Here is a 19,780-nt window from a genome sequence, read left to right on the forward strand (position 1 = left end):
GCACCACACTACACAATAAATCACAGGTGTAGCAAAAATGGATTCCAGGGATTACTGAGCAAGCCATCCATATATTAGACATACTGTGAGCCAATCAATCTCACTGAAACGCCATCCATCTCTCAATGTTTTCCACCATCACCATCAAAGATCTCACCTTTGAATTCTCTTTCAAGTCACTCCAATTCGGAAGTTTCAGCAATGACTCACCACACAGGGTTTCAAGCTCACTTTCTGAGATTGTGTTGCATAGATGTCCAAGTACACTCGCGCATTAACTCGTTTGCCTTCATGCAGCTTCCAGGCTTCTCTTCGGCCACGGTAAAGTCTAATAACTGTAACTCTTTTCATGCTTAACTGGGACTTCTTTTCTTTGTCCCTTATACAGGGACATTTCTTGGCTGACAGATTGACTAACCGAAATTGACCCCCACAAAGTGCTGTTCACTGACATTCGGACTGATTCGGTGACATATCACAACAATACAATCCCCTATTACTGGCAAGAACAAATTTAACAGGTCATGCAACACCCTGAACCTAAATATTACAATCCCCAGAGTCTGCTACCTTAGTATGCAGCCACACAGAATGAATGTATTTCATCACAGTATAAATGGTGTTTAATATCTACTTTACTAATGTACACTTTTGAGGTTGATTTTCTTTCCAGGATCCTTATTCCAACACCGAGCTGAATTCCATGTTGGAAATATGGAACTGCTGGCTCCGAGACATTGGATACTATTTTAGAAGAGGCCACCAATTAAGTGGGTCTTGGAGCCCCAATCAATTAATGGTGACGGTCAGGCAATTGATTGCTTTCCAGCGCTGACACATCATTAACCGCATTATCAGAGGTGTGAACTAGCGATGCACTTGGGAGAGACAAAGCTGCCCTCTGAAAACTTGCCGAAAGTTTAAAAAGAGAGAGAGAGACCGTAGCTACCAGTATCTCTTTGTGGAGGGACGTTATCTTAACAGGGAAATTTGCGGCAGAAAGAGGATCAATCATGGTGGGGAGGTCAGATTGAGGGGGTGGTGGGGAGAAACTGGTTCATGGAGTGCTGGCGGGGTGAAACTGGTTAATGGAGTGCTGGCCTACACCCCAAGTATACTACTGGGAAGCTTCCTCCATTCATTGGCCATATCCTGACCTCTGCAGAGGGTCCTTCTGCTGACTGGAACTGTCCCCTCGGCAACAGGAGAGGAGCCTTTATGTGCACTTTTAGACGTTTCATTGGCTACCTGCTACTTGTAGTAGCTGTCACATATAACTTGGCTGCATTCAAAATGACTTGGCAATGGTGAGCTGGCACCCTGACAAGTAACAGGGATTTGGAGACCCACCCTTCACTGACACCATTATTGTGGGTGTTCGAAAAGTCACGCACAAATGCACACTGTACAGCAGTAATCTTTTTATTGCTAAGTACATCATTTTAATATGTCTCCCCATTTTAAATTTACCTTTATTACTCTGGTCCACAGGCTGTATGATAATGGTTTCTCAGCTTCTAGTATCCAGGATCTCGCCTCTGCTCTCAGTACAAACCGGTCATTGACAGAGTTGGACCTGGGTGAAAATAAATTGCGTGATTCAGGAGTGAAGCATCTGTCGGAAGCTCTGAAGAACCAGGACTGGAAAATACAGAAACTGCGGTCAGCATCTTGCTGTGTGTAAGGCTGCTTTCATTAACTGCTTGACACTGTACACCTTCTGTCAAAATCTAAGTGCGAGCCATGGATCTCGCTGCTGAGGCAGAACATTGTGGGTTGACGTGTAACTCTGTGTACTTGAGCAGAAATGCATAGGCTGATACTCCAGTGCAGTATTGAGAGAGTGCTGCATGGTCACAATTGTTGTGTTTTGGATGACACTTTACATCAGAACATTGGAGCAGGAGTAGGTCATTTGGCCCTTTGAGCCTGCTCCACTATTCAGAAGATCACAGCTGATCTGCTGGTGGTCTGACTGAGCTCCACGTTCCTGTCTGCCCTTCAGAACCTTTGACTTCCTTGCCTAACAACGATCTGTCTAACGCGGCTTTGAATAAATTAAACAACCCAACTTCTACTGTCTGCGGGAAAACAATTCCACACACTAATGACCTTGGGCGGGGGGGGGGGGGGGGGAAGAAATTCTTCTCACCTCTCTTAAAGGAAAACTTCTTCTTTTCAAGGAATGCTCCCTAATTTTAGTCTCCCCACAAGCAGAATCATCTCCAGGTATAAGAGTGAGGAGTAGGCCATTCAGGCCCTTTGAGCCTGCTCTGCCATTTTAATAAGAACATGGCTCAACGGATAGTAACCTCCAATTTGCACCCTGCCTACACCCCTATAATCTATCAATCCTTTGTTTACCAAGAATGTATTAACTATTGCCTTAAGAATATTCAAAGTCTCTGCTTCCACCACCTTTTCAGGAAGGGAGTTTTAAAATGTCATCCCATCAAGTATCCATCCTACCAAGTCAGCTCAGGTTCTTACATAATACCATATGATATAGGGGCAAATTAGGCCACTGGGTCCATCAAGACTGCTCTATAATTCAGTCATGGCTGATATGCTCCTCATTCCCACTCTCCTGCCTTCTCTCCATAACCCCTGATCTCCTTATTAATCAATAAATCCACTTATTAAAAAAGAACACCAAATTTATACTTGAGGTGCTGTTAGCAGGGCGACAGACCAAGAGCTGGAAGGTGGAATTAGACAGAATAGTTCTTAGCAGAACTAGGAGCATGAGTAGGCAATTTAGCCTCTCGAACCTGCTCCACCGTTCAATACAATCATGGCTGATTTCATCAACTACACCGTCGTACCTATTCTATTTCACCCTTCAACCCATTACTAATTTAAAAATCTGTCGTAACTCCACCTTAACATTACTCAGTGTCCCGGCATCCACAGCATTCTGGGATAGCGAATTCCACAGATTCACAACCCTTTGGGGGAAGTATTTTCTCCTCAAATCTGTTTTAAATTTGCTACCCCTTATCCTGAGACGGACATATCTCATTCTAGAATGCCCCACAAGAAATATCGCTGATCGTCCAACTCAAAAGCCTAATCCTGCTTTTTCCCGATAACCTTTGATCCTGCTCGCGTCAAGTACAATATCTTGAGTGTCTGCGGTGCCTTTGCCTCAACTACTTCCTACGGTAATGAGTTCCACAGGCTCATCACTCTTTGGGTGAAGAAATGTCTCCTCATCTCTGCCCTAAATGAGCTTCGAGATCATGAGCTTCGAGATTCTGACTGAGTACAGTTTTGCTTCTTCTGATGCCCCACAGCTCCTCATAGACGCCTAATGTTGAGTAGCTAGATCGTTCCTGAACCTATCCCATTTTGCGTATTAATTATAATAATATTAGGCAGGAACTGAAGAACCTACATTGGGGCGGATGTTTGAGGGCAAATTAACATCTGACATGTGGGAGGCTTTCAAATGTCAGTAGAAAGGAATTCAGCACCGGCATGTTCCTGTGCGGAAGAAGGATAAATACGGCCAATTTCAAGAACCTTGGATAACGAGAGATAGTGTAGGCCTCGTCAAAAAGAAAAAGGGGGCATTTGTCAGGGCTCGACGGCTGCGAACAGACGAAGCCTGTGTGGAATATAAGGAAAGTAGGAAGCAAATTAAGCAAGGAGTCAGGAGGGCTAAAAGAGGTCACAGAACGTCACTGGCAAATAGCCTTAAGGAAAATCCCAAGGCTTTTTACATAAAAAGCAAGAGGGTAGCACGGGAAAGCGTTGACCCACTGAAGGACAGGCGAGGGAATCTATGTGTGGAGCCAGAGGAAATGGGCGAGGTACTAAATGAATACTTTGCATCAGTATTCACGAAAGAGAAGGAAGTGGTGGATGTTGAACTTAGAGAAGTGTGTGCAGATAGTCTGGGTCACATTGAGATCCAAAAACGCGAGGTGTTGGGCGACTTAAAAAATATTAAGGTAGATGAGTCCCCAGGGCCTGATGGGATCTGCCCTAGAATACTGAAGGAGGCAAGAGAGGAAATTGCTGAGGCCTTGACAGAAATCCTTGGATCCGCACTGTCTTCAGGTGATGTCCCGGAGGATTGGAGACTAGCCAATGTTGTTCCTTTGTTTAAGAAGGTTAGCAAGGATAATCCAGGGAACTATAGGCCGGTGAGCCTTACGTCAGTGTTAGGAGAATTACTGGAGAGAATTCTTCGAGACAGGATCTACTCCCATTTGGAAGCAAATAGAAGTATTAGTGAGAGGCAGCACGGTTTTGTGAAGGGGAGGTCGTGTCTCACTAACTTGATAGTGTTTTTCAAGGAGGCCACAAAGATGATTGATGCAAGTAGGACAGTGGGTGTTGTCTACATGGACTTCAGGAATGCCTTTGACAAGGTCCCTCATGGCAGACTGGTACAAAAGGTGAAGGCACACGGGATCAGGAGTGAGCTGGCAAGATGTATACGGAACTGGCTAGGTCATAGAAGGCAGAGAGTAGCAATGGAAGGGTGCTTTTCTGATTGGATGGCTGTGACTAGTGGTGTTCCGCAGGGATCAGTGCTGGGACCTTTGCTGTTCGTAGTATATATAAATGATTTCGAGGAAAACGTAACTGGTCTGAATAGTAAGTTTGCAGATGATACAAAGGTTGGTGGAATTGCGGATAGTGATGAGGACTGTCGGAGGATACAGCAGGATTTAGATCGTTTGGAGGCTTGGGCGGAGAGACGGCAGATGGAGTTTAATCCGGACAAATGTGAGATAATGCACTTTGGAAGGTCTAATGTAGATAGGGAATATACAGTGCATTACCTCACATTTGGCCGGATTAAACTCCATCTGCCGTCTCTCCGCCCATGTCTCCAAACGATCTAAATCCTATCTTCCAACAGTCCTCTTCGCTATCTGCAATTCCACCAACCTTTGTATCATCTGCAAACTTACTATTCAGACTCGTTAATTTTTCCTCGAAATCAATTAGAAATGAAAAATGAAATTATTGTCACAAGTAGGCTTCAAATGAAGTTACTGTGAAAAGCCCCTAGTCGCCACATTCCGGCGCCTGTTACTGGAATTGAACCGTGCTGCTGACCTGCCTTGGTCTGCTTTCAGAGCCAGCGATTTAGCCCTGTGCTAAACAGCCCCTTTCTATACTACGAACAGCAAAGGTCCCAGCACTCATTCCTGTGGTAGAACCCTCAAGAGTATTGACAGTCAGAGAGATCTAGGTGTACGGTCCACAGGTTACTGAAAGGGGCAACACAGGTGGAGAAGGTAGTCAAGAAGGCATACAGCATGCTTGCCTTCATTGGCCGGGGCATTGAGTATAAAAATTGTCAAGTCTTGTTGCAGCTGTATAGAACCTTAGTTCGGCCACACTTGGAGTACAGTGTTCAATTCTGGTCGCCACACTGCCAGAAGGATGTGGAGGCTTTAGAAAGGGTGCAGAAGAGATTTACCAGGATGTTGCCTGGTATGGAGGGCATTAGCTATGAGGAGAGGTTGATTAAATTCGGTTTGTTCTCACTGGAATGACGGAGGTTGAGGGGCTACCTGGTAGAGGCCGACAAAATTATGAGGGGCATAGACAGAGTGGATAGTCAGAGGATTTTTCCCAGGGTAGAGGAGTCAATTACTAGGGGGCATTGGTTTAAAGTGCGAGGGGCAAGATTTAGAGGAGATGTAAGAGGCAAGTTTTTTTACACAGAGGGTAGTGGGTGCCTGGAACCTGCTGCCGGAGGAGGTGGTGGAAGCAGGGTGGATAGTGACGTTTAAGGGGCAGCTTGACAAATAGATAAATAGCATGGGAATAGAGGGATACGGACCCCGGATGAGCAGAAGTTTTTAGTTTAGATGGGCAGCATGGTCGGCACAGACTTGGAGGCCGAAGGGCCTGTTCCTCCGCTGTACTTTTCTTTTTTCTTTGATAGTGCCACACAACGCAACGCGTGGCATTCTCGATGGGAAGACAGGACTTTGTCTCCACAAGGGCTATGAGGTTGTCACTCCTCCAGATATGATCATCGACAGATGCATCTACTGCATGCATATTGGTCCCTCTTTCTGGTTCCTTCACCACTGCCGCAGACCCAGTGTAGCAGTTATGTTCTTTAGCACTCGGCCTGCTCATTCGGGGTAGTGGTGTCACCGAGCCACTCTTGGTGATAGACATTGAAGTCCTCAGTGCCACCCTCAGTGCTTTCTCCAGGTGGTGGTAGACACCAGCTGAATGTGGGCGGTACATAGTAATCAGCAAGAGGTTTCCTTGTCCATATTGACCTGAACCCATGAGACCTCATGGGGTCCAGATTCGATGGTGAGGACTTCCAGGGAAACTCCCTCTCAATGGTATACCAGCACCTCTGCTGGGTCTGACCTGCCGGTGAAACAGGCCATGCTCAGGCTTGGTGTCTGGAACTTGGATATCATTCTGTCTGTCAGACGGACTCTATCAGGCTGCTGCTTAACTTGTCTGTGAGACAGCTCTCTAATTTTGGCCAAAGTCGCCAAATGTTAGTAAGGACGTCTTTGTAGGGTCAACACCTGTTGGTGCCTAGTTCGATGCTGGGTAGTACGTTCGGTTTCTTTCCTTTTTATTGACCTTGTAGCGGTTTGATACAACTGGCTAAGCCATTCAGATGGCATTTAAGAGTCAACCACAGTGCCGTGAATCTAGACCATATCTGATGAGGACTGCAGATTTCCATCTCAGTGAGCCAGCAGGGCTTTTTTCTGACACTCGACAATGGTTCTATGATCATCATTAGACTTTTAATTCCAGATATTGATTCGATACAACATCCATCATCGACCGTGGCGGCATTCGAGTCCAGGTCCTCCGAGGATTACCCTGGGTCTCTGGATCATCATTCCAGTGACAATATCACGATGCCACAGCCTTGCCCTGAGTAATCAGCAGTTTAGTGGGCATCGATTGCGGGAACAGGAGGTACGTCACATTGTCTAGATTAGCTCAGAACTGGCATCAGATAAGGTTGGAGAGCGTTAGAACAGTGAGGAGCCTTAAAGGATGTTCCTCCAGTTGGACTAACAGAGATGAGGAGCGCAGCACAGTCAGCTTACTGGCTGTTCTCCGTCTTGGTGACAGAGTCGTCCGTGGCTCCATACACCTGTTGGAGGTGAGGGTGGAACAGACAGGTGAGTGGCTGAAGACAGTCAGGCTTCATCTTTGCATTTCAGGGTGATCCTGGAATCGGTTTAAAAAGTGTTTTTATTGGCGTTTCATTATTTACATTAGTGTATATAAATAACAGAAAAGAGAAAAACGTGTGAAATATGTTAGCCGGCTAAAGCACAAATATCATTACAGATGCACCAAAGAGTGACTTGTTGTCTATTTACATTGTATTGTCTGATTTTAGTGCAAATGCATGTAGATGGCCGAGTTCTCTGAGGCACCTTCCGTTTCTTTGTGTTTTGGGGTGCAGATACAATTCTCATAGCATTCGGCTCTTCCGTGCGTGGGCACCTGCGCCCCACAGCACGTGGAACCCGTTTCCCCCTTTCCTCATTGAGCCGTAGTGCTGCCCACCTCCTCCCTTTTCTGAGCTACCTCGCCCCTCTCCCCTCGTTGCTTGTCACAAACATGTCTTCAACGAGTCTGTTGATTGTTTTCCCATATATGGTTGATTCCGTCACCTGATCCCCCCCTAATAGCTAATGTTATATTTTCCAATTTTAGGAACTCTGCTCGGTCGCAGAGTCAGCCTGAGGGTCTTGGTGGTACAGCCGACTTTGGTCCGAGCAGAAGTCTCCATCGACCAATCACGGAGGCGAAGGCCAGGCTGTCGTCCCCTCTCCGTGTGAAGAGCTTTGGGTATTCTGATACTCCGAAGAACGCCAGTAATTGGCATGGGTCCATTCTTACACCAACCACCCAGGACTTAGTGTTGAGAAAGGTGGTCCAAAGCCCATTGAGTCTGGGAGAGGAAAAGAACCTGTGGGTGGACCCTCTTGCCACCGCTTGCACCTATTTTCCTCTTCCAGAAAAAACTTGCCCTTTGTGCATCCGCGTTAGGTGTGCTCTCTTCACCACTTTTAGCTGCGTTAGGCTCAGCCCTGCGCATGGGAAGTTGGAGTTGATCCTGTGCAGCGCTTAGATCCAGGGTCCGCCCCCTATCTCCATGCCCAGCTCCTCCCATTTTCTGTCACATCGCATCCAGTGGGCCTTTACTATTTAACAGTCATTAGTACATGTCGCCACATTTACCCCCGAGCAAGTCTGGTGCAGGATGTCTGTCCAACAGGGTGTGTCCAGGTGTCTGCGGGGATGTCATGGTCTCCTTGCGGAGGAGGCTTCGCACTTGCAAATACCAGAGCTCATTCCCTTTTGGGAGTTGCAGATTCTCTGTTAGTTTCCCCAGAGTTGCTACTCTACCGTCCACATATATGTCTCTCACCATCAATACCCCTCCGTACTCTCCACGTCTAGAAAGTGGCGAATATTTTCATGGTATTAATTTATGGCTCCTGCAGATGGGGGCTGCAACCGACATACCTTTGAGTATGAAGTGATGACTGAACTGGTCCGAGGTCCTTAATATGGCTACTATCATCGGGCTCATTGAGTAGATAATTGGGGTGCTGTGAGTGAGGCAGTGGTCAGTGCCCTGAGGGATGTCCCTGTATAGCAGGCTTCCTCCATCTGAAACCATTCTGCCTTGGCACTGGCAGCCACCCCACCCTCTCACTGCGTTTGCCGCCCAATGGTAGAGCAGCAGGTTCGGCAGAGCCAGGCCTCCCATCTGTCGCACTCTTTGTGGGATGGTTTTCCGTATCCAACGGTTCTTTCCCACCCAGCCGAAGGCCATGATGAGTTTGTGAGCCCTGGTGAATAAAGATTTTGGAATGATAATCGGGAGTGATCTGAATAGGAAGAGGAGCCTTAGCAGTATTTCATTTTAGTCATTTGCACCCTTCCCGCCAGAGATACTGGGAATGAGTCCCATATCCAGAGGTCCCTCTTCACATCCTCCACCAGGCAGGACAGCTGCGACTTATGGAGCCGTCCAGTCGTGAGCTACCTGTATTTCCAGGCACCCGAATTTGGTTTGGGCCAGTTTTACGGTAGCGCCTCCAGATCTGCTCCTCCTCCTTGGGTGTTTAGCGGGAAGACCACTCTTGCTTAGGTTGAGTTTGTAGCCTGAGTATGCTCCAAACTCTCTCAAGTATTCTGTTATTTTGCCCGTGCTGGCCAGGGGGCTCAAGACATAGAGCAGCAGTTAATGCATATAGATTGAAACTCTGTGATCCCTACCCCCTCTCCGGATGCCCATCCACCCCTTCGCTGATCTGAGGGTGATGGCCAGTGTATCAATTGCCAGTGGCAACAGCAGCGGGGAAAACATCTATCCCTGCCTCGTGCCTGTGTGCAGCCAGAAATATTAAGAACTCGTGGTTGTCCTCCATAACGCTTGCCATGGGAGCGTTGTACAGTAGTTTTATCCATGATGTGAAGCCTGGTCCAAACCCAAACCGTTAAAACATCTCGAGGAGGCACCTATATTTTACTCGATCGAAGGCTTTCTCAGCATCCAGGCAGACGATCACTTCTGGCGTCCTCCCCACGCCTTTCCTGAGCAGAAAGGGGGCAGACCCATGATGATTCAGCCACCCAAGAGGTATTATTTTACAAAATCCCTCTTGTTGGCAAGGAGAGCTGTGTCCAGTCTCCATGGGAGTGCTGGGCCCGACCCGTCTCCAACCTCGTCCATGTAGTGTGAATTGTGGTCCGTGATTATTGTCACATGGTATTTCGTCGACACTACCCTTGGAAGCATCGTTCTCCCCACGAAGAAGTCAATGCGTGAATAGGCTTTGGGGAAACAGGAACTCCTCTCTTGGGTGGCTGAACCTTCATGGTCTGCTCCCCTTTCAGCTCAATAAAGCTGTTTAGTTCTCATGCCAATCCTGATATGGCCCCCTTCTTGGCGTTGGACCTCTCTGATTTTAGGTCTGGCACATAGTTGAAGCCAAGCAACCCCCATCCGAACCCCATGATGAGTCGATGGGAGTTTGGGTCGGTGATTTCTGCCATTGTTTTCTTCAGGAATTCAGTGTCATCCCAATTTGGGTCGTAAATATTTACCTGAACCAGTGGGGCCCCTTCCTGGATCCCGCTAATCATTACGAATAATTTCCACGGGTCCGTCACAGTGTTCGTTGCCGTGAACGCTACTTTCTGCTAAATGATATGCCCACCCCCCTTGTCCTTCAGTCAAAGCACATCTGATACGTTGTCCCACCCAGATTTTCTTCGGCCTCAGTCGGTCTTTCTATCTTAAATGTGTCTCTTGTGGGAAGACAATGTCCGCTCTCAGGCCTTTTGAGATGGGTGGATCTTTTCATTGGCCTTTGAGTCTCCTCGCATTCCAAGTGACTATCCTGATGGGCTCGTCTCTGTCCCCTTCCTCCTGTGGGATCAGCCGTACCTCATGGACGTGCCCCTGCATGTAGGGTTTTTCTTTGTTCTTGGGACATCCGCGGTGGCCCCTGTCATCACTCTCTCTCTCCAGCTCTCTCCACGTGCCGGCAGTGGATTATTAATCCAGCTGTCTACCATATGCTTTCAAGCCTACATTCCTTACATGTCCTTTGGGTCCATCATAGTGAGAGAATGGAATGGTTTATAATACAATAATAATCTACATTGTCACAAGTAGGTTTACATTGCAATGAAGTTACTGTGAAAAGCCCCTTGTTGCCACATCCTGGCGCCTGTTCGAGGGCACAGAGGGAGAATTCAGAATGTCAAAATTACCGCACATCTTTCGGGAGTTGTGGGAGGAAACCGGAGAACCCGGAGGAAACCCACACAGGCAAAGGGAGAACGTGTCAGTCTCCACACAGACAGTGACCCAAGCCGGGAATCGAGCCTGGGACCCTGGCGCTTTGAAGCCACAGTGCCAACCACTGTACTGACGTGCTGGTTTATTTCGCATGGCTTGAAATTGAGATTAATTTAATCTCTGCAGATATTAGTGGGGATCAATAATGTGTATGGGATTTCAAGGCCAACAGAGAATGTATTTACTTTGAAAGTGACAGGACAAATCAAGGAGAAAGTATTGGGCAGCACGGTAGCGCAAGTGGCTAGCACTGTCGCTTCACAGCGCCAGGGCCCAGGGTTCGATTCCTCGTTGGGGCACTGCCTGAGCACTGTCTGTGCAGAGTCTGCACGTTCTCCCCGTGTCTGCGGCGGTTTTCTACGGGTGCTCCGGTTTCCTCCCGCAGTCCAAAGACGTGCAGGTTAAGTGGATTGCCGTGCTAAATTACCCTTAGTGTCCAAAAAGGTTAGGAGGCTTTACAAGGATAGGGTGGAAGTGGGGGCTTAAGTGGGTTGGTGCAGACTCGATGGGCCGAATGGCCTCCTTCTCACTGTATGTTCTATGTTCTATGTTCTCTTAGAACAGAAAACCTGGTCATTGTCACATTGGTGTATATGGGAAGGTTGTGTACAATTTGGTTGTAGAGTTTGCTATTGTATAACAGTGACTACACAGTGTATTTCAAAAACGGTAAAGCGCTTTGGGGTGTCTACAGGGCTTGAAAATCACTCAATGAATATAATTACCTGCCTCTCTTTTAGTACCGGTAATCATGTTATACATCATTATTAATTAGAATTATAGTGTTGTGAACAGACGTTTGGGATTTATTTTATTTCCTATTTTTTCTCGTTTCTCCTCCCTAGGCGGGGTGATACTCGTCTCCCAGATGCGTGTATCACTGATCTCGTCTCTGCTGTCAGTTCAAACCAATCAGTGACAGGGCTTAAACCTGGAGTTAAACGCCTTCACAGACCGATCCATCCCGATGCTACCCAACTCATAAGAAACTGTAGCAGTCTGGAGCGGATCGAGTGAGTGTCTTTTATTGATGATTTTTGTGAGGGCCACGAAGAATCCAGAACGAGTTTTAAGGATACAAAGTAATAACATTTATTTACAATAACATATATATATATAACAGCAGCAACTTCCCTTGCTGCACACTCCTTCCTGCTGTTTCCAAACTGGCCAGCTTTATTTATGCCTGGAGTTTACTAATGGTTTCTCTGCCCCCCTCATTGGGGAAGCTCATACTCCCACAGGATTGTGGGATTGGCATTAGTCCCCAGCCAATGGTAAGTAGGCAGGTTATAACATCCCTCAACCCCTCCACCCCCCACCCCCCCACCCCAAATTCCAAGGAATCCACCGAAGACCCTGGCGAAGGAGGGCGTCGGACTCATTTTGCCGCAAGCAGGACACCATTTGCATGCGGCGCTGGATCAGGCAGCGTGTAAAAAGATGGAAACCGGCGCTTCCTTGATGAATGGCGCAACGGTTGTACATCCACGGCCCATGGACCCGAAGATTCCCCCTCTGATGCATCCTATGTCTCCATCTCGGAGTCAGAGTCTGCTGCCTCCGTCATGTCAGCGCCTCTATCTCCATTCGGTTCTGTAACGATCTGTGCAGACTTCGAGTGAGGCACCAGTGGAAGATTGTGAGGACTACCTTCCCTTGTCTCTGGTCTCTGCAGCTGTAGAAATGAGCTCCGGGGGCGGGGAATCATTTGAGGGGATAGTCTTCTGGACCGAACGTGGTCTACATGGTTGCGCTGGAGACGACCCTGGGCTTGCACCTGGTAAGATATAGGGCCCGTTTGGCGAAAGATTACACCAGGAACACACTGGGCACCACTAGCAAAATTCCGAACGAATACTGGGTCACCGGGCGCAAACTGCCGAATCGGCCGATGCCGAGAAAATCCCTGTCCCTGCCGTTCTTGTGTGCGGTGTACTTTTGCGCCAATGTCCGGGAAAACCATACTAAGGCGGGCGCGAAGTCTCCGGCACATTAGGAGTTCTGCAGGAGCTACCCCAGTCACCGCATGGGGGGTAGTCCTATACATAAACAAAAAGCGAGCCAGTCTCGTGTCCATTGATCCGGAAGACTGCTTCTTTAGGCCTCTTTTGAAAATGCACTCAACTCGCCTGGGAGCTGTCTATGCTGCCCACCATACAGGACTATGTGCCGAACCTTTGACAGGACTGGCTCCATCTGGGTCCACTCACGGATCTGTGATGCCGTGACAGGCAAAGTATCCGTAAAAGTTAGGGTTGCAACGACCTCGCCGGTCGTGGGGGTCGACATGGGGCCGGTCGATAAAGGCAATCGGCTCAGTGCGTCAGCATTTGCTATCTGCGTACCTGGTTTGTGCTCCAGAGAATACTCGTATGCAGCAAGCAACAAAGCCCAGCGCTGGATCCGTGCTGAAGCAATGGGAGATATTGGCTTATCCTCTCTGAAAAGTCCCAGCAGAGGCTTATGATCAGTCACGATAATGAAATGGCAGCCATACACGTACTGGTGGAAGCGTTTCACCGCAAAAACGACTGCCAGGTCCTCCTTCTCGATCTGCGCGTACTTTTACTCCGCTGCAGTCAATGTGCAGGAGGCGAAAGCTTTTGGTCGCTCGGCCCCGTTCTCCATCGTGTGGGACAGGACGGCCCCAATACCATACGGGGATGCATCACATGTGACGAGCAAAGGCTTTCCAGGATCATAGTGGGTTAGTAACCCAGACGACGACAATTGTTGCTTTACCCGCCGGAAAGCGGTTTCTTGCGGCTGACCCCAAACCCAGGTGTGATTTCTCTTTAGCAGAAAGTGCAAAGGGGCCAGCGTAGTTGCCAGATTGGGGAGGGACTTCCCGTAATAGTTTACGAGACCGAGAAAAGAACGAAGATGCGAAGTGTCAGTCGGGGCGGGGGCCTGTTGAATTGCACGCACCTTCTCTGCGACGGGGTGCAAACCTTCGCGGTCCACCCGATAACCCAGGTAGACTACTTCCTTTGCCTGAAATACGCACTTTGTGCGACGTAAACGGACTCCAGCCTCCGAAAAGCGTCTAAGGACAGCCTCCAGATTTTCCAAATGTTCCTGCTCCCTGTAACGTCCCTGTAATCAAAACGTCATCTAAGTAGACAGCAACACGTGGTAAACCTCTCAAAATGCCCTCCATAACACGTTGAAAAATTGCGCAGGCAGAGGATACTCCAAAGGGCAACCATGTATATTCATACAGGCCCCGGTGTGTATTAATTTTCGGGAGGCAGGGTCCAGCTCCAACTGCAGGTAGGTGTGACTCATATATAATTTTGTGAACGAGAGTCCACCTACAAGCTTCGCGTAGAGATCCTCTATGCGAGGCATTGGATATCGGTCGAGTCGGGAAGCCGTATTCACTGTAAGTTTATAGTCGCCACACAAGCGAACTGTGGCATCTGGCTTCATTACAGGTACAATTGGTGCTGCCCAGTCAGCAAAACGGACGGGCCTGATAATACCCAAACTCTCCAAACGAGTGAGCTCCCGTTCTACATTCTCGAGCAAGGCGTAAGGCACCGGGCACGCCCAGAAATAGCGCGGCGTGGCTCCTGGTTCGACTTGGATACAGGCTACGGCCCCTTTTATTTTCCCCAAACCAGGCTGGAATACATCTGGGTGTCGTCGTAGCACCTCAGTCAACCCTTCAGAAACTGTTTGGAGGATGTGCTGCCATTGCAACCGCAAATGGCGTAACCAGTCCTGACCCAACAGGCTGGGCCCATGGCCGCGCACCACGATAAGTGTGAAATGCCCCTCCTTGCGTCCATAAACAACAGGGGTCATTGTTGTTCCTGCAATGTCCAGTGGTTCCCCCGTGTAGGTGGCCAACCTGGTCTGTGAGTCGTTTAATGTAAGGGTCTGTATACCCTGCTTGATGCGGTCGAATGTCCTCTGGGCGATCCCGGAGACCGCTGCGCCAGTATCCAACTCCATCTCAAGCGGGTGGCCATTGATCCGTACTGTCACCTGAATGGGGGCCACACGGGGAGCTGCCACACAATGCAGCTGCAGGCAGTCGTCCTCCGTCTCCACATCCTCAGGAGTAGTCGCCGCAGGTTCATCCACATTAAGGTACGGCCGCTGGGCTGATCCCAGTTAAGCCCCTGGGCTGGTGCCAGTTTCGGTCGGAACGACGGCGCCTCTGGCGCCCCCAGGACCGCCGACCGCGACGGGGTCGGCGCCTCCAAGTCTGACACGGACATGGCTCCTCATGCATTGGTTCTGGAGAAGGCTCCCTTCGGGCAGGAATGTCCGACGGCCATTGGCGTCGGTCCGGACGTTGCCTCGCCCAAGGTACCGCAGGAGTGCAGGGGGACGTTTTCGGACGGAAGGGGTTGCGCCCCAAGGCATGCACTTCCATTCCCTGTAGCTCCTGCACTCCTCGTTCTGCGCTCTCTCGGGGCAATACTATTTGAATGGCCTGTTGAAAAGTCAATGTTGGCTCAGCTAACAACTTTCTCTGGGTGGCCGCTTTGTTAATACCGCAAACCAAACGGTCGCGTAACATTTCTGACAAGGTCTCGCCATAGTCACAGTACTCCGCAATCCTGCGTAGCCTGGATAGGAAATCGGCAAGGGATTCTCCAGGGGTCCTCTCAGCAGTATTAAACCGGTAACGCTGGACTATCGTGGACGGGGTTGGATTAAAATGTTGCCACACTATATTCACAAGTTCATCAATCGTTTTGGTGTCCGGCGCAGCTGGGTACGAAAGGCTCCTAATCACCCCAAACGTATGTGGTCCGCAGCCGGTGAGCAATATGACCACCTGGCGCTCGTTTTCGGTGATATTTTTGGCCCGGAAATAGTAACACATCCGTTGTGTGTACTGGTTCCAGCTTTCCAGCGCAGCATCAAAAACATCCAAACGTCCGTACAGAGGCATGGTATAATAGATAACAACTTCCAACCTGTATCCAACAAAAATCCAGGGAGGTGGCTTCAGCAGTGCAGACAGCTATTCACTTTAACCATCGTCGCCAGTTTTGTGAGGGCCACGAAGAATCCAGCACGAGTTTTAAGGCTACAAAGTAATAACATTTATTTACAATAACATATATATAACAGCAGCAGCAACTTCCCTTGCTGCACACTCCTTCCTGCTGTTTCCAAACTGACCAGCTTTGTTTATACTTGGAGTTTACTAATGGTTTCTCCGCCCACCCCACCCCCCCCTCATTGGGGAAGCTCATACTCCCACAGGATTGTGGGATTGTCATTAGTCCCCAGCCAATGGTTAGTAGGCAGGTTATAACAATGATTAAATTAATTGCTAAAATATTAATGGGATTGAGTCTCTACTTTGTGAAATATTTGAATAATTGTCATTAAAATATCCCAGTTTCCCTTTATTTTTATTCTTGTTCAACCTGTTGGACCTTGTTTAATATAAATTATCTTACAGACTGTGGGACAGTCAAAGAACAACAAAGAAAGGTACAGCACAGGAACAGGCCCTTCGGCCCTCCAAGCCCGTGCCGACCATACTGCCCGACTAAACTACAATCTTCTACACTTCCTGGGTCCGTATCCTTCTATTCCCATCCTATTCATATATTTGTCAAGATGCCCCTTAAATGTCCCTATCGTCCCTGCTTCCACTACCTCCTCCGGTAGTGAGTTCCAGGCACCCACTACCCTCTGCGTAAAAAACTTGCCTCGTACATCTACTCTAAACCTTGACCCTCTCACCTTAAACCTATGCCCCCTAGTAATTGACCCCTCTACCCTGGGGAAAAGCCTCTGACTATCCACTCTGTCTATGCCCCTCATAATTTTGTATACCTCTATCAGGTCGCCCCTCAACCTCCTTCGTTCCAGTGAGAACAAACCGAGTTTATTCAACCGCTCCTCATAGCTTATGCCCTCCATACCAGGCAACATTCTGGTAAATCTCTTCTGCACCCTCTCTAAAGCCTCCACATCCTTCTGGTAGTGTGGCGACCAGAATTGAACACTATACTCCAAGTGTGGCCTAACTAAGGTTCTATACAGCTGCAATATGACTTGCCAATTCTTATACTCAAGTCGGTTCAGTTCAAATGGAGAAAATCAACTGAAGTCACTCCAGCATATAAGACACGGACTGAGTGTGGAGGTGACAAGTTAACTTACAAACATTGCTGCTCTCATTCTGTGAACATTTCTTTCTGGTTCCCTGTCCCTCCCCTTTAACCAGCCGGGCTCCAGATTGAAATCCTATTGGTCGTTTCCACCTCGAGCTGAGTGAGTGTCACATCCCATTATGACGTCAGAGGCCCAGCAACAGGCTCACCAGACTCCACCTCCCGGTCCCACAGCGCTGTTCTGCAGGAGATACTGGGCTGAATGTTCCCCAATGTGCCACTGGGGAATTGTTCATATAGGAAGATACCAGGGTGGGCTGCAGTGGGTCACTGACAAATACACTGCGTATTCCTGGGGTTGGGCAGAACATTGATCAGGGTTTCAAGCGAGTGACTGTTCGAAATTTAGTCTGTGTCTGGACAGAATGGAGACAGGATATAATCAACTGGGATGAGTCTCCATGTCAAACAGCCATTGGCTCTTGTGTCCTATGGAGTGTATACTATTGGGCAGATTGTGACCTCCAAAATGAGATTCTGAAAATGCCGAATCATCTCAAACGGATATTCTGAGCAAAACGATGAATGGACGTGTTAGCCAGGTCCACATTGCTTTGTAAAATGATTTACACTTGCAAACATTTCTAAATTTGTTAAACTTTACCTGCCTCTTGAGTTTTGTAAATTATATTATGAATTTTGTAAATTGCACGACGAATTTTGAGTTTTATTCCATGAATACTGATGGAAATTGTTATTTTGTAATATTGAATTAAAATAAAATTTTGTAAAAAACTCTATTCTTTGAATACTGATGTGAATTTGTTAGTTCCTAAAATTGTCTTAACAGGCACAATTCAGGTTGTCGTATCAACTTAATGTTTCAGACAGTTTTGGCCAGAACCACAAAGAGCTGAGTATGGATCAGAAGTAATTTCCATGAGAGAAACGTCAGTGAGGATAAATAAGCATTGTAATTTGAGGAAGTAGTAGACATCTGTCTCTCTCAGGAAACGGTGGACTATGCCCCATGGGGTGAATTTCACTTCTGGATTGCCCGGGGTGAATGTCACTTCTCGATCACTGGATCGAATATCACCTGTTATGGCTGTAGAGGCTATCTCCTGAGTTGCAGTCCCTTACACAGTTGAATAGTCTTTAGTTGGCAAGTTTTTCCCCGTTCCGCCTGATTCTCTTTTCTGACATCAGGACATTTCTTTTGTCCTTTATTTTCTCCACATCCATCCTGACTGCTTGTCTGCAGGCCCTCTGGTCAGCAGCAAGGACTTCTCGTGCATAAACTGTGATGCGGGATTGCTTCCCGATGTCCCTGTATCACAGACTTGGATGACCTGTTGGTATCGGGTCAATAGCAAGCTCACCATAGAGCATTGCCTTGGGAATGTGTACATCATCCATTTGGCACACAAGACCCAGCCTCTCCGCTGATTTGAGAAGGCAAACATGCTGGGGATTCCTGCACGCCGGAATGTTTTCATATTTAGCATTCTTTACTGCCAGAAGATGTCCAATACCTGTTGGAGACAGCAGAGGTGGAAGCAGTTCAGATGTCTTTCTTGGCGAGCATTATTGGTCTATGTTTCGCTCCTGCAAAAGAAGACGCTGAGAATACAGGCCAGGTATTTTCAGTTAGTCTACTGTTGGTCCACGCAAGGGACAGATTGCTGGTATTTGTTGATGCAAGTTATGTGATGCTTCGACATTCTCCAGAGCGAGGATGTCAATGTTGATGGAAAATGCAGCCCTGGCCCATAACTTGATCTTCCTGAAGCTTAATTTCAGCAAGTCTCTTGTGTACAAATATACAAGTTAGGAGCAGGAGTAGGTCACTTGACCCTCAAGTCTGCTCCACCGTTCAATAAGATCATGGCTGAACTGATTGTAACTTCACCCCACATTCCTGTCTTCTCCTGAATGCCTTTCACCCACTTGATAATCAAGAATCTATCCAGCTCTGTCTTCGATTCTGTTTCACTTTCTGAGAGAAATGATTTCCCCGAACCTCCATTTTAAATGAGAGATTCATTATTTTTCAACAATGACCCCCTAGTTCTAGATTCTTTGACAAGAGGAAACGTCCTCTCAACATCCACCCTGTCAATACCTTTAAGGGTCTTAAAGGTTGCGATCAAGTCAAACCTTTGCTCAAAAGACAACCTGTCCAATCTGGTGTTAGTCCAGTAAGCTTTCTCAGGACATATATATTTCCTTAAATATGGAGATCGATACTGCACAGTACTCCAGGTGAGGTGTCACCAATGCCCTCTACAACTGAAGGTAACTTCCCTATTTTTTATTCAATTCCCCCCATAATAAAATACCCAGCTTCTTGGCTGAGGCCTGACCACACCAGTATTTGATCAGTGTGACAGTCAGTGCTCTGATCGCTGCAGATAATAAGAACACTGATGAGGGTAAATCCCCAGCTCATTTTCTCTACAACAAATCCCTCACCGATGTCTCTGCCACCCTCGCCCCCAAGAACAACTGCAAGGAACTCATATACCTCCTTGTCACTCTGGTTGAGGCAGTTTCTCTACAGCAAACCCCTCACAGATGTCTCCACCACTTCCCGCCCCCGCCCCCAAGAACAAATGCAAGGAACTCGTGAACCTCGTTGTCACTCAGATTGAGACAATCTGATCAGCGGCCTCGTTTGAGTCACCCATTTCGAGTCGCCCACCAGACCAAACTTCTTTTTAAGTTACAACCCACCCCGAGTCCTGATCTTTCCAGCATCGCTCCTCCCATTTAAAATGTCCCAATGACTTGCATGTGGTTAAATAGAACTTTTTAGATTACCAACACATAA

The 19,780-nt window shown here is 47.8% G+C and overlaps 1 pseudogene; it reads left to right on the top strand.

Moving 5' to 3' along the window:
* Positions 1–19,780, top strand: part of LOC140411379 (NACHT, LRR and PYD domains-containing protein 3-like) — a 93,997-nt pseudogene that overhangs the window by 16,792 nt on the left and 57,425 nt on the right.

The sequence above is a fragment of the Scyliorhinus torazame genome, chromosome 4, assembly GCF_047496885.1.
Source record: "Scyliorhinus torazame isolate Kashiwa2021f chromosome 4, sScyTor2.1, whole genome shotgun sequence".
NCBI lineage: Eukaryota > Metazoa > Chordata > Chondrichthyes > Carcharhiniformes > Scyliorhinidae > Scyliorhinus > Scyliorhinus torazame.